A 14,801-nucleotide genomic window follows, 5' to 3' on the forward strand; every position below is an offset into this window, starting at 1 on the left:
CAACGCCGGATCCTTAACCCACTGAGCAAGGCCAGGGACTGAACCCGCAACCTCATGGTTCCTAGTTGGATTCATTAACCACTGAGCCATGAAGGGAATTCCAAGGGCTATCTTAGCAGGAGATGCACAGCGCCTGGATTTAAGTGGGCAGCCCAGGTGGTGAGATACCTGCATGTCATCTTGCAGGTTTCACTCTTGTAACTGAAGCCTCTCAAACCTGAGTCCACACACACACACACATACACACACCGTCCCCTACCCCCAAGATAACATCACAGCACTGATGAAGGAGGGGCTTTGCCCAGCGTTATTCTTCCCCCGCTCCTGCCCCACTGCGATGCACTCATTGGACACAGGGAGCCATGACACTGGCTCTCTGCATGTCTATAGCCACACCCACACTGACCCTGAGATGGAGGCGGACGTGACCGTCAGTCCACCCTTTCTTAAGCCGACCCTGGCCCAGACTCTCTTTGTCTTGGAAGGAGGTCTCACCACCTGCTCGGTCTTCTGTCACAGAGTCTAACCACATTTATTATTCAGAAATTCCTCCTGCATCCACCTAAAATACTTCACGCCTTAGGTTAATCCTATTGCCTTTCTGACATTGTGAGTCATTTTTAAAGATGTAGAGAGCCTCCCTCACAGGAAGCAGGAAACAGTTGTCTTTTTTTTTTTTTTTGGTCTTTTTTAGGGCCACACCCATGGCATATGAAAATTCCCAGGCTAAGGGTCACATCGGAGCTGGAGCTGCCAGCCTACACCACAGCCACAAAAACGTGGGATCCGAGCGGTGTCTGTGACCTACACCACAGCTCACGGCAACGCCGGATCCTTAACCCATTGAGCGAGGCCAGGGATTGAACCTGCATCCTCATGAATATTAGTCGGGTTCATTACCACTGAGGGAAGGAACCCAGAAACTCCCAGGATGTAGGGTTTCATTGGACCCCTCACCCACATACACACGGAGCTGCAGCCATGGGTAACAACAACAGGAAATCCAAGGACACAAACTGCCCCCCAAGAGAGGGCATCTCATCCACCCCCATTTCCAGACAGGACACTGCTCCAGGGTCCCCTGAGGAGAGGCCACGTGGGCTGTGCAATCCCAACAGCCTGGAGGAGCCCATCTCCCGCCCTGGTTTCTGGGTCTGAAACATGAAACACCCTGACCTCCCTTAACCCCCAAGCCCAGCTTCCCCAGCCATCACATCACCAGTAATGAAGAGCCGTCCTTCTATTACAGCAGGACAAGAGAGCAAAGGTGTGATTGGGTCCGTCTGATTGAATGTGACAACTGCACAGCTAGCCACACGTGTCATCAAGAGACGTGAACTGGGGATAGTTTATGCTCAAAAACTCATTTCCAAGAGGACCGACATTTCCCCTCAGAGCCATCCAGACGGCGCTGACATCAGTGGCAACGTGAGGAGCGATCCATGGACTTGTCTGGGGGGAGACCTTGGAAGGTCATGCACACAAACACTCTGAAAAGCTCTTTCTCTGCTTTTCTGGAATGTCTCTCTGACACCCTCTCTTCACCCCTTTGATCACCTGCCAGATGTCTGTGCAACAAGCAAGAAAGTGCTGCCTAACATCTGCCCCAAGCCCTGTGTGCTTCAGCTCTCGGCCATTGCTCCAGCCCTGCCCTCAGGGCAATGCCAGCCGCCTACTGTCGTGTCCCTATGCCCGATCCCAGCCACACAGGGGACACGCCGGCACACACCCACCCCCACTGGTGACACCGCTGGCTCTGGGCCTGTCTTCCATCCCCCTGCTCTCTGGAGTGAGGGCCGAGGAGCCTTCTCAGCCCTGTCCCTGAGTCCCTACCTCAGCCTCCAGGGGAAGAACCATAGTTTGGCCTTTGAAAAAAACTCAGGTTTCTCTAGAACTCTGAGAAGGGACAGCAGGATTTTCTAGTCCAATCTCTGTAAAATGTTGCAGAGGAAGGAAGAGCTACAAAGAGGGAAAGGGACCAGCTCAGGGCCACCTGGGGAACTGGAGGCACAGCAGACACCGCGTTCCCTACCATCCAGACCCTGGCCCCAACTCAACACGCTTCCCACGGCCCCCACAGCGCAGGCTGTGTGCCACACGGGTGCACCCGCGGCCCCAACACACCAAACCGACTTCACGTCCCAGGGAAAGGCTCTTCCAGAGCCTGTGAGTCAGGGCTGGGCCCGCCCCCCTCCCCCCGCACCTGCTGGGCACCCCCTCGTAAACCCCAGATGCTGGGCACTTTTTCCTTCGCGCCACTTCTCATCACTGTAGTCACGTAACCATCTTTTGTATACTGTCCTGCTTCCTCAGACTCCCTGAGGGCCAGGACTGGTCAGCTCTGTCCCAAGAGAGTGCCTGCTTGTGGTGGACACTTCTGCAGGAGTGACCGGGCGGGGGCCAGAGGCGGGAGGGGGGGACCCAGGCCAGGGACACACAGGTGAGAGGCTGGGAGGCCGGGGTCCTGGCTTCTCTGTTGGCTCCAATGCTACTGTAAGCAGAGAACAGGAGGCACTGTGACCTTTCTTCTCTGCAGGATTCCATCACAGAAAGGGTTCCTGACACTATGGGCTGTATCTGAAGAGGCACCTGCTTCAGGGGAGACCCTCATGTTGCTGAAAGGATTTACTGAGTCTACGCCCCCTTTCCTTCTCTCCCCCGGGTCCTGACCCAGACATACTGTCACTTGCCTTCCCACCAAGGCCCAGCTTCTGAGCAGCACAGTCCCTGAGCAACCCCTCCAGAAAGAGCTGTAATCTGGAAAAAAAAGGCCTCAGGTTCAATTTCACTCTCAATTTCCAAGGAATGTGAGAGAGAAGAACCAGTGCCCGTGGGCCAGCTGCCAACAGTGTGTGTGGCGGGGGTGTGTGTGTCTGTGCAAAACTGCCATCAGGGTGTGTGTGGTGGGGGTGTGGGGGGCAGATGTGCGTGTGTCTGTGTGAGGTCCTGGCCCTTCCCTACTCTGGCCCAAGTGCCCAGAGGTGTCGCGAGCCCAACAGGAAGGAAGTGCCTGATCAGGGCAGAGGCGGCTGGGCTCTGTCTGGGCCAGAGCTGGAAGTCAGGGGTCTGAGCTGTCCTGGGGAGGCCCGCCGTCCTCTGAGCCTCACCCACCCACCAGTGCCCAGCCCAGGCCCCTGCAGTCCCCTCTTGGGACAGAGGACAAGCCAAAGAGGGGGAACCCTCAGGGAGTCCTGGAGAGCAGAGTTCCCACCACAGCTGGAAGACCCCGCAGGATGGCATCCGGGGTGGCGGCACCCCCCAGGAAAAGGACAGACTGCCCCAGTGACCCCTCACCCGGAGGTCTCGGGCTCTCCCCGGCCCTGGACCGCAGGGGGCAGCACAGGACAGCTGAGCCGGGAAGCAGCCCCGCAGCAGGGCGTTCACCCAACCTGCGTGGCTGCCAAGAGCAGGACGCATGCAGACACCTGTCCCCGCCCCAGGCGCCCCTTCCTGCACCTTCCCAGGATGAATCCACCACCATCTCTCAGTGCTGGAGCCACAAAGGCCACGGAAGAGACGCCAAGGCCTCGGGCTCCTCCTCTGAGAAGCACAGTTGCCTCCTGCCCTACAGACCAGGCGCTAATTCTCAAACAGGCGGCTGTCCAGGCAGACACGGGCCATTGCTCTGCTCCATCTCTAGGCCTCTCTGCAGTCACTGGACTGTGTCCTTGACCCCCAGCTTGGCGGGCAGGAGATGGGAAGGTGCATGGTGAAAGGAGATGGGCCCTCGGCCCGGCAGGAGGACCGGACGAGGCTGCCTCACTGGCAGAGGTCAAGGACTGATTCTACCTCTCAGTGGCTGGCTCTCGGCTGGCTTAACAGGAGCCTCAGGTCCCACCAACAGGTAGAGGGACACAGTTAGGCCCCCTTGGCGAGGTTCTACTCCCCCAGGGGCTGGCACATGGGTTCTCCCACCCCAGGCTGTGTGGACAAGACAAGCACCCTCGCTCCAGCAGCTGGATCAGCGCACACAGAGCCCTGGACCCCAGCCTGTGCCAGGAGTTTGTCCACAGACCCTGGGCAGTGGTCCAGTCCAGTCCCCTCTGCAGCAAGCAGCCTGGGATGCTGGTTCAGCCACCCACCAGCAGAGTGACCCTGGGGACACTGACTTCACCTTAGACTCACTGTTTTCATCTGTAAATGGAATGAGACACACAAGCTCCAAAACCGAAGTGCTTTGTGTGTGATTCTTGTTTCATCACAGAGACTATTAGGAGGAAGTGCACCAGAAGTCTGGGTTTAATAGCATCTCTAACCTTCACTACTTCATCAAAGAAATCCTGAAGTGAAACTGGCATTGATCTATTCTGCAGGCTGTGTTGGAGGGAGCAGGGGCCAGGGCAGCCTGGGGCCCGCCCAGCCGGCCTGTGTGCCCTCACTACCCACAGTGGGAAGGCTGAAGAACCTCGCAATTATCCTGAAGCCAGTCTGGCCTCATGGATCCCCCCGGAAAATTCCTAGGGGCCACGGGGTCCGTGCACCACCCTGAGAACTGCTGTCCCAGGGCCTTGCATGTCACCTGGGCTGAGTCCCTGTGTGTCACTGTCTCCACTTAGGATGCGAGCCTGGTGCTCAGATAGCATGAGGGACTTCCTCAGGGACACAGGCAGGAAGTGGCCACTGCAGTTCACGCGTGGCCATTCCACTCCTGCTGCACATGTGCCATCTCAGTGATGCCACCATAGGGAACAGACCCAGGATGGGGCACCTTCTCTCTGCCATCCTGTTGCCCCCCTCCCCACGCTCATCATCTACATGGGGTGGGGTGGGAGCTGAGGGCTCTCCCAGCCTCTGTAGTGGTGAGAACCTGGCTCTGTCACCCCTGGGCACCCCTGCTTGGGGTGGGGGCCAGGGCCTCCCTGGCCAACCGCAGGCTGCCCCACCCCCACCTCCTGCAGTAGCCCAGCAGCACCAGGTCCGGCATCAAAGAGCTAATCCAATTTCTTGGCTGCGCCTTGCCCTTTGCCTCCTGCAATGCCAGACTGATGTAGAACCAGGGCAGTCTTGTTTGTTTTGGTTTGGTTTGGTTTGGTCTTGGTTTGGCTTTTTATCTTTTTGCCATTTCTTGGGCTGCTCCCGCGGCATATAGAGGTTCCCAGGCTAGGGGTCGAATCAGACCTGTAGCCACTGGCATACACCAGAACCACAGCAACTCGGGATCTGAGCCGCGTCTGTGACCTACACCACAGCTCACGGCAACGCCAGACCCTTAACCCACTGAGCGAGGCCAGGGATCGAACCTGCAACCTCATGTTCCTAGTCGGATTCGCTAACCACTGAGCCACAACGGGAACTCCCAGGGCAGCCTCTTTAAAGTGATGCCCTTTCCTTCTCACAAGAGAATCAAACTGGGAGAGGGAGCCTTGCCCCTCGCAACAGCTAACCCCATGCTTCCTGGTCACGCGGTCCCAGCCGCACCTCTCCTTGGCACCTAGCCGTGTGCCTGGATGTTGGCCTGGTGTCTCCTGAGCACTCATCCCCTAGTTCCTGTTCAGCTTTCTGGCACTGCTCCCTCTGGAGGGAGCAGGGAACCCAAGGAGCTGGCACCCAACCTCCAACCCCGTCTCTGGGCCTGCGACTGGCACCCATGTCAGTGGCACACAAGGGACCACGGCTGACAGTGAGGGGGAGCCAGGCAGCCCCATGGAGGCCAGAGACTCAGGATGGTGCGCTGGCTTCTCCTGAGCTCTGGGCGGGGGACGTGTGGTCAAGGAGCAGCAGAGGGAGGTGAGGTCACCAGAGCTTCCTTCCTGCAAACAGCAGGAAAGCCGTTTCCTCGGGTGCTTCCCCCAGAAGGACGTGCTGACAAGGGCCGATGAATTCAGACCAGCTGGACCAGAGGTGAGGAGGAGACCTCCCAGCAAACCTTCCGCCCTCGCCCTCGGGACAGGCATCCTTGGGGAGGGTCCTGCAGCTCTGGGGCACCGGTGGACCTCAGGGAAGCCACTTCTGCTCCGGAACGGGTTGGACGGGTACCACCCATGGGTGTCAGGCTACACTGCCCCCCTCGCCTGCCTCCTGTGCATCAGAGGAAACTGAGCATGGGAGTGGCCGTGAGGAGGGGGCAGAGGAGAAAGAAAGGAGGGCTAAGAGGTGGACATCAAGGCTGCATCCTGTCCCTCACACTGTCACCCCCACCTCCAGCGCAGCTGAGCAGGGAGCCGGGAGCAGGGCCGTCTCCCCCTACCTTGCCCACCCAGGCCTCTGCCATCGGCCCCCAGCCCCTCCAAGCAACTGCCTCCAATCCCTACCTGAGCTAAAGAGCCTGGAGAAGGCCTGTGTGTGGCAAGGGCAAGGTCCCTCTGGCACACACCCCCACCCCCACCCCAGCCTCAGACCCCCTTGGTCCCATCATTCTTTCATTTCTAATTCTCTACTTCTCTGGGGCCAGGCTTGGAGTCACAGCTACTGCACTCGACATCAAATGCGTGGAATGGGTGAATTATGCTCTAATTGCAATACTCCCTAATTGCTAAATTCCAGAGCCACTGCATCAGCCCAATTACAGGAAGCCCTGCCAGGACTCTCCCTGTCCCATTCAGAGGCGCCTGGTCCCCTCAAATGCCTCGGGGAGCCTCCCTTGACCCCCTGCCAGCCACTGGCCACCATCCTTCCCTGAACCCAGGCTGCCCTGCGATGGGAGACTCAGACTTCCCAGCTTCTTTGCCAAGGAGATGGAGGGTGTGAAGAGGGTGCCACCGTCTGCAGGAAACCTGGTCCTGGCAGGCACCATCCTGGGTTGGTAGCATCTGGGGGACCGACCATCTGTGCCCAGACACCAGATGCACGCCAGCCACAGAGACCTGCACTGGGCTTGGGGGAGCCCTGTCTGGGGCTGCTCCCAGGCCGACAGAGGAGGCTATTCTGAGGTTCCCATTTGGGAACCGGTCTTAGTCCGTCTACACTAGGAACGGAAGAAAGAGGCCAAGTTGGAGCCTATGGCTGGGCTCCAGCCACCCCCACAGGCCAGGCCGGGAGCGGGGCTGCATGTCCCAGAAGGACCCCAATTTCTCAAGCCTGGACACCAAAGAGAAGCGGTCAGACACCAGCTAGATTCCATTTCCCACTGCTTTGCAAGGAGCCCCCTCCACCCGGTCGCCACGGCCCCCCAACACGCATGCACACACCTGTGGCACACAGACGTGTACACACACATGTACACGGGCCTATTTCCTGCTGCCGGGCATCAGAAGAGGCCTGTAACTAGCGAATTGGGACCTTGTGGAGGCTCCTGGTGCCAAGGACATCAGCATCCTGCCCAGACGAGGCTGCTGCGGGGGGCGGGGAGCATCACCCACTCTGACACACCCACCATGGCAGCCCCTGCCCCCTTCAGGGCAGCAGCTCCTGAGGCTGCCAAAGCCCTGGGCAAGCCCCACAGTAGCCCCGTGCCAGGGACAGAGGCCAGCTCCATTTCACCAAGGGACCTCTGCCTAATTTTGTACAAGTCTGCTGCCTGATTGTGATCGCCAGTCTCCTGCGGGGTGAACGAACAGCCCCATCCCTGAGGATCGGTGCCCGAGTTCAGCCGAGGGCTCCACAGGCAGAGCTGGGAGAAGGGGCAGGAGCCCGGAGAGCTCCAGGGTGCCTGCCCCTCGTGCTGCGAGAGCTTGAATGAGTCACATAACTTCTCTGGGCTGTTACCCCCTCACGGCAGAATGAGACAGGGCTGTTCTGAGAGATGCAAGAGCTTCATCTTCATCATGAGGGGCCATCCGAGGGAGGAGAGGAGCCAGACACACCAGAGCAGCAGAGACCCCCTCTCCTGATGTCACAAGAGTGTGACTCCCCCTCTTCTCTCGCCCGACCCCCAGTTCGGGGGCTGCTTGGAGCACTAAACCCTCTGAGGTTCAGTGGGCCTCATGTCCCAGAACCTCAGATCTACTTGCTTCAGTGGCCAGGTCTGGGAGGGGCCTTACATCTGAAATTCCTGCCCTAGCAGTCAGTCCTGTGAGCTCCTGGCCAGACAGGCGGGGGCTCTGGTGTCAGGAAGAAGCTCCTAGGATCCACTTGAGGCATCCTGGGTGTGGAACTCTGGATCCCCCGCTGAAGTTCAGATGTCTTCAGGGACCACGCTGGCAGCCAGGGGCTCCCCACGGTCCAGACTCACAATGACCATCTAGGCTTTATTTATTTATTTATTTGTCTTTTCTAGGGCAGCACCTGCGGCACATGGAGGTTCCCAGGCTAGGAGTCGAATCGGAGCTGTAGCTGCCAAGCCTATGCCAGAGCCATAGCAATGCGGGATCCGAGCCACATCTGCAACCTACACCACAGCTCATGGCAACGCTGGATCCTTAACCCACTGAGCAAGGCCAGGGATCGAACCCACAACCTCATGGTTCCTAGTCGGATTCATTAACCACTGAGCCACAACGGGAACTCCAATGACCCTCTAGGCTTACGTCCACATTTACCCCCTGCTCTGGCCGCTGCCCTGAACTCTCGGTTCCAAGAATGAAAACAGAGACTTGCTGGGACAAATCCTTCCCCGAAATTAAGTTCTGGCAAGACAGCTGGGTAGATGGAAGAGCTTCCTGGAGGTCAGAGAGACGAAACCTGGGAATAGCCCCCAAGGAGGTCAGGCCAGCTTCCTCCCAGGAGTTTTATTTATTTATTCACTTATTTTATTTATTTATTTTTTGTCTTTTGTCTTTTTAGGGCTGTACCCACGGCACATGGAGATTCCCAGGCTAGGGGTCAAATCTCAGCTGTAGCCTCCAGCCGACACCACAGCCACAGCAACATGGGATCTGAGCCACATCTGCGAGCTAGACCACAGCTCACGGCAACACCAGATCCTTAACCCACTAAGCAAGGCCAGGGATCGAACCCACGTCCTCATGTTTACCAGTCGGGTTCACTAACCACTGAGCCATGACAGGAACTCCCCTCCCTTGCGTTTTTAAGACTAACAGGGGAGGAGGGGTGCTCCCTCCAGCTGGGGACCTCAAGAAAGAGTCCAGTCTGTCGCCAGGAGGCAACATAATGATGGAAATGCCTCCACGGCCCTCACCTTGTGTGCATGTTACAGGATTTATTTCATGAATTAAAGCACCTTGTCACAGATGGACGTGTTCTTCCCATTCTACAGATGGGGAGGCTGAGAAACAGAGTCTGATCAACTTGCCCACCGTCAGAGCGAGAGGCAAAGCCCAAGGAACCCAGGCCATCTGGCTATAGTCCCCACACCACACAAGCCTCTGTGACCTGTCATCCCTCAAGCACAGGCTTTGTGCTCAGCGGGGGCAGGGGCAGGGGCAGAGTCCACCCCAGCTCCTCTGATCGTGTGGATGAGGAACGTCAACTTGTTGTCCATGTGATGGTTTTCACGAAGAGAATTCAGAACTGAATCTGTCCAGGGGACATGTTAATCACTGCCAGCCACTGAATGCTTGGTACCCGGTGGGACAGATGCTATTACTCTGTTTTACAGATGAAACTCACCAGACCTGGTCAGGTTACCCCATTCCATGCTCTCAAAGCATCCTGAATGCTTTCTTAGCACTTGTCACAGTTGGGATTCATTATTTATGTAATTATTTGTCGAACTGTGTAATTTACCAGATGATAAACGCCATGAAGGCAGGAACCCAGCCTGTTTTGTTCCCACTGAATCTCCACGGCCTAGCACTGCCCCGGCACATAGCAGACTCTCAAAAACTTAACAGCTGAATGATGTGGAACCTGATGCTCAGAGCACCTAAGCAACCTCCCTCCCGCCCCACCTCCGGAACACAAAATCCAAAACGGCAGGGATATTTTCTGCTGTGTTCACCACAGTATCCACAGTGACTAGAACTTGCACAGAGTAGGGCTCGCCGATAGGCACTTGTTGAATTAATAAAATCACACACTCTGGAGTTCCCGTCGTGGCGCAGTGGTTAACGAATCTGACTAGGAACCATGAGGTTGCGGGTTCGATCCCCGCCCTTGCTCAGTGGGTTAATGATCCGGCATTGCCGTGAGCTGTGGTGTAGGTTGCAGACGCGGCTCGGATCCAGCGTTGCTGTGGCTCTGGTGTAGGCTAGCGGCTACAGCTCCGATTCGACCCCTAGCCTGGGAACCTCCATATGCCGCGAGAGCGGCCCAAGAAAATGGCAAAAGACAAAAAAAATCACACACTCTGTAATTAGCGGCTGAGAGATTTGAATTCAGGCCAGTAGGGCCCCCAGCCTCTATGCTTCATGCTCCCTACCCACTATGGCTCCCTCTGGCCACGAGTCCAGGTCTGAAAGAGCACCCCCGTATTGTGTTGTGGCTCTAAATAAGCAAACCAGCTCCAACTAGAACCCAGATCAGGAAAGTCCAACTATCCAATCCCAAGGCCAGGAGAAACAGTTCCTCCTCATCTGCTCCTGGACCACCCAGAAGGATGCTGCTTCCAGGGAGGGGCAACGGGCCCTCTCACAGCCCATGGAGCCCCAGCTCCAGCCTGCCTGCTGCCCCTCTGTCTTCTCGCTGAGAGGACTGCAGGGGCTGCATGGGGAAGATGGGAGACCAGCCGAGAAAGGATGAAGCCCAGGTAGAAAAGGAAGGGCCTGCGGTCAGACTTGCCTGGGGTTGGAGATTATAGGCTTAGAGAGGGCAGGGAAGGGGCTTCTGAGCCATCTCCAGAGCCCCCCAACCCCAGCCCTGTGGCACCTGCTTGGAAGCTGCCTGGGGTAAAAGGGAGCGTAAGGTCAGGAGAGCAAGGACACAGCTCAGAAGTGATCTCCCTGTGCTGGCCACATCTGCAACTAGGTACTGGCCTTGCCCAGGGATAAAGCCAACGTCAGTCCTGAGATGAAGCCAGGGGCAAGCTCCTCTCGGGGGAGAGGACAACGTTCACAAACACTTCTGGTCCTGATATGTGGGTTTCAGGCCCTAAAGCTGAAAAAAGTAAAAATTATATTTGCATAACATCCCTTCCCCCCCCAAAAAAAATGCTGCCTGTTAAAAAGTCCTGGACCGGGAAGAAAACTGACTCACAGCAGAGTGGTCGGCTCTTCGTCCTGGGGACGGAGGGCCAGGTCTACATGAGGCTAGAAGTGGGGTGCCAATCTCTGCCTCCCCCTCCTTCAGCTTTCCAGAAGCTCCCAGCTCTTCCTTGGACAAAGCAGGGAGGGGAGAGGCGAGCCTCAAGCCCAAGAGGTGCCTAGAAAAAGCCAGGCCCGCCAGAGGCATCAGTCCAAGAGGATGGCTGGGCCAAAGTGCCTGCCTTTGCCCTCAAGACAGCAGTGGGGGGTGGGCAGAGAGGCCCAGGGTGAGGATCCAGGTAGCACTGGTCATTCCTCAGGAGCATGGAGAGGAGACAGGCTGGGGCCAGGCTCTCTGGGCCAGGCCACAGTGTGCCTGCCTGGCCAGGACCCCTGGCGCTGACTCACCCCCGAGCCCTGACATGGGCTGCAGCCTGCAGCGCCTGCCAGGCCTCTGCTCACCAGGACGCCAGGCACGTCCCACTGCATCAGAGCTGCCCTGTCCCTCCCACCAGCACCCCTGGCCAGGCTTTCGGGGCACAGGGCAGGTGTGCGAGGGGGCATGGCTCTTCTCCTTGCCCCCCCCCCTGGTGTAGCAGAGATGTTTTTCTAGCAGCCTAGAACAGTGGGGGCTGGACTCAGACCTAAGCAGGGGGAATGACTGGGAAGGATTAGGGCAGCCCTGCTCCTCGTGGTCACACCCTCTGATGAAGTGCCCAGGTACTGATTTGGATGGATGAGTTGAGGACCATCTATGACTTGCGGGAGGCTCCCCTCAAGACAGCAGTGGGGGGTGGGAGGCACCCTCCTGCTCTCCAGGTCAGATCCTAGCCCACCCCCCTGCTTTATGGGAACTCCCAGATGCTAAGGACTTCCTTGTCCTCTGACCCAGCCCACTCCCATCTGGGCAGCCCTCTCTCACCACTGCAGTGCCCGCTCCTGGGCCCCCCTCCTCCTCTGGCCTTGGACTCCTTTATCTCTCGGCCACCACAGGAGAAAACAGCGAGCACACGCTATGGGGGAGGTTGCTGCAGAGGGAGAGCTGGGCTTTGGCGGCGCCCCCTATAATACCCCAGGCTGGGGGTGTCCTGGAGGTACCTGTAGAATGTGGGGATGAAAAGGGGTAAGGAGAAAGGAAAAATTATCTATCCTCTTGGTTAAAAAATAACAACCCTGTGCTGTGAGCCAGGGAGGGAACAGAGTCAGGGAAGGCGGGACCCCAAAGGAAGAGGGAAATGAGAGTCCCAAACGCGGGCGGGGCTGTCTCCAGTTCCTGGGTCTGGGGGCCCAGCGACGGAGGAGGGCTGCAGCAGCAGCAGGACGTCCTAGGTGTGCTGAGTCATGAGATTCGGAGAGAGGCGCAGGGTGTCCCCCTCGCGTCCCTGTCCCAGTTCCTCCAGATCCTCACTTCCAGTTAATCCTCGTAGTTTGTCTCCCCGCCGCCCCCCTGGACCAGGGTCTCTGCCTCCGGGAGCTCCAGGATTCCCCCCTCCCCGCTACGTCGGCGGGGTCGGGGGTCTCCAAGCCTTGAGGCGGGGCAAAAGATTCTCGGTTGGAGACCAAGCGGGCAGCTGCTGGCGAGACGCGGGAAGAGGGGCGGGGGCACCGAGCCTCAGGGCTCGGGGGATGTCGGCCTGCCCCTCAGCTCTGCAGCTCGTCCCGGGGGATCCAGCGCGGAAACCTGCTCCCTCCTCCCTCCCCAAACCCGCAGAGCCGCCGGCTCGTCGCCGCTCGAGTCCAGCTCCCCAAAACGAAGCCTCATCTGGTCGCGTCCAAGCTCTCCCCGAAGGACGGTGCGGGCGCCCGGCCCCCCTTGGCCTCAAAGTTTTCCGACCCCACGCACCCCCGGGAGCCAGACCCCTCCTCGAAACCCCTCGGCTCAGTAGTAGAAACTTTGGAGGAGGTCGGTGTCTCCCACGACGGTGGTACAACTCACCGGGGCGGCCAGCCAGGAGAGACCGGGTCTCCGAAGTGAGGGACTGCAGGCTGCAGGCGACGGCCGAGGGGGCGTCCGCTCCCGGCCCGGAGTCCCGCTGCGCCCCGGCCCCCAACTCGGCCGGTGCGTCTATACCGCAAGACTTGCTGAGCTAGCAGCCTGCACCGCGGCGAGGGAGGCGCGCGACCCGGGGCGCGCGCTGCAGTGCGGGGAGGAGGCTGGGGGCGGGACCGGAGGAGGGCGGGGACCAGGAGAGGGGAGGGGACCGGGAGAGGGGCGGGTCGGGGAGGGGACCCGGGAGGAGGGGCGCCCAGGAAGAGGGGGAGGGGACCCGGGGAGGAGGAGGAGACCCGGGAGGGGCAGGAGAAGGGGGCGGGGGTCGAGGGGAGGAGGAAGCGGCCCGGGGCGAGGGGGAGGGGTCCAGGGGGGCGGGCACTGGTGGGGTGGGGGTGCCCTGGAGGAGGAGGCGGGGTCCATGAGGAGGGCGAGGGGACCGAGAGGCGCGGGGGTGGGGGCGCGGGAGGAGGTGGAGACCTGGGAGGAGGGGGCGGGGCCTGGGAAGAACAGGAGGGGACCGAGAGGAAGGGGAGAGGTCCAGGAGGAGGGACAGAATGGAGGGAGGGGGAGGGAGGGGGCGGGGACTGGGTGGAGGGGCGGAGTCCACGAGGAGTTGGAGAGGCTGGGAGAGGAGAGGGAGGTGACTGGGGAGGAGAGGGCAGGGACCAGGGAGAGAGGAGGAATGGGGCGGGCCAGCGGGACTGCGGGGGGCGGGCCTGCCTTGCGAGCGCCCGAGTCCTCTTCGCAGAGCCCCTTTGGGCTCTCAGCGCCCCCTCCCTCCTGCTCAAGGTCAGGGCTGCAGCTCAGGGTCCGGAAGAGTCGGACTGGGAACCAGGTCTCCCGAGTCTCATAATCCCCGCTCGGGATGGGCTGTGTCTCTTGAGCCACCTCCTTCTCCCCAAACTCCTAAACTCACCGCAGTTTAGGGCTATTTTGGGATTTCTGAGTCCCTTTGGGATCTCTGAGTCCCTCTCCTCCTCTTCTTTCTCCTCTTCGCAAGGCCACTTCTACCTGTAGTTGTCACCTGGAGGAAGGGGTTTCTGAGCCTAAAGGGTTGGTGAGGAAGAGGAGGATCTTTGGGAGAGTTAAAGGTGCCTATGGCAAGTGAGAGAACAGGATGGGGGCGTGGGAGAGGGACAGTGAGGTTGCGGGGAAGGAGGAGGGTCTGGAAGGAGTGGAGATGAGCATATTACATTGACAAAGGTTTCCACACATGCTAGTCTCTTAATGCTTGGGACAGCCCTTTAAGGTGGGTATGAGGGCAGTTTGCAGGGAGGAAACAGCCTCCGAATGGGACTTTGGCCAAGGAGCCAGAGTTAGTTGTGGCATCCAAGGGGCAGGGATGGCAAACACCAAGTGGAGCTCTCCCTCCCTTCCTAACCCACCCAGAAGCTGCTAGGGCAGTGGGAGGAGGGACAGGCCACCCAGAGTTCCTGGCAGCACAATTTGAATATTGACAAACCCTTTTGGAGTCAAGATTATAACAGGACTGCAGCACCTGCCTCCCTCCCGTGGATGCTGGGAAAGACTCCTGCCAGGATGCCCTGACCTGCCAAAGAGGGAAAATGCAAAAGGAGGGGAAGCAAAGACAAAGTAAGATTTGCTTTGGTGGGGGGGGGGGAAAGATGGGGAGAGATGCAGTGCTTTTCCAGATCACTTAGCTACCACCCAGGGAAACGCTGGAGACATCCAGCCAGCTTACCTCAAGGTGATTGGAGTGGGGGAATCCTAAATGGGACTGAACCTGTAGGAGGTCACCCCTACTCACCCGCAGAGCAGCCTGGGCAAGGGGCAGAGGACCCGGGAGGAGCTGAGTCTGAATCTATTACCATACGGGAGGGAGCCAAGCT

General features: G+C 58.8%; 1 protein-coding gene across 1 annotated transcript in view; it reads right to left on the reverse strand.

Annotated features, from left to right (window-relative positions):
• Positions 1–13,090, reverse strand: part of SYT2 (synaptotagmin 2) — an 83,101-nt gene extending 70,011 nt beyond the window's left edge. The window contains exon 1 of the mRNA XM_047755253.1: positions 12,895–13,090. The gene's annotated coding sequence lies outside the window, so the exon portion shown is untranslated. The remainder of the gene's footprint in view (positions 1–12,894) is intronic.
• Positions 13,091–14,801: the final 1,711 nt, after the last annotated feature.

The sequence above is a fragment of the Phacochoerus africanus genome, chromosome 12, assembly GCF_016906955.1.
Source record: "Phacochoerus africanus isolate WHEZ1 chromosome 12, ROS_Pafr_v1, whole genome shotgun sequence".
Lineage (NCBI taxonomy): Eukaryota > Metazoa > Chordata > Mammalia > Artiodactyla > Suidae > Phacochoerus > Phacochoerus africanus.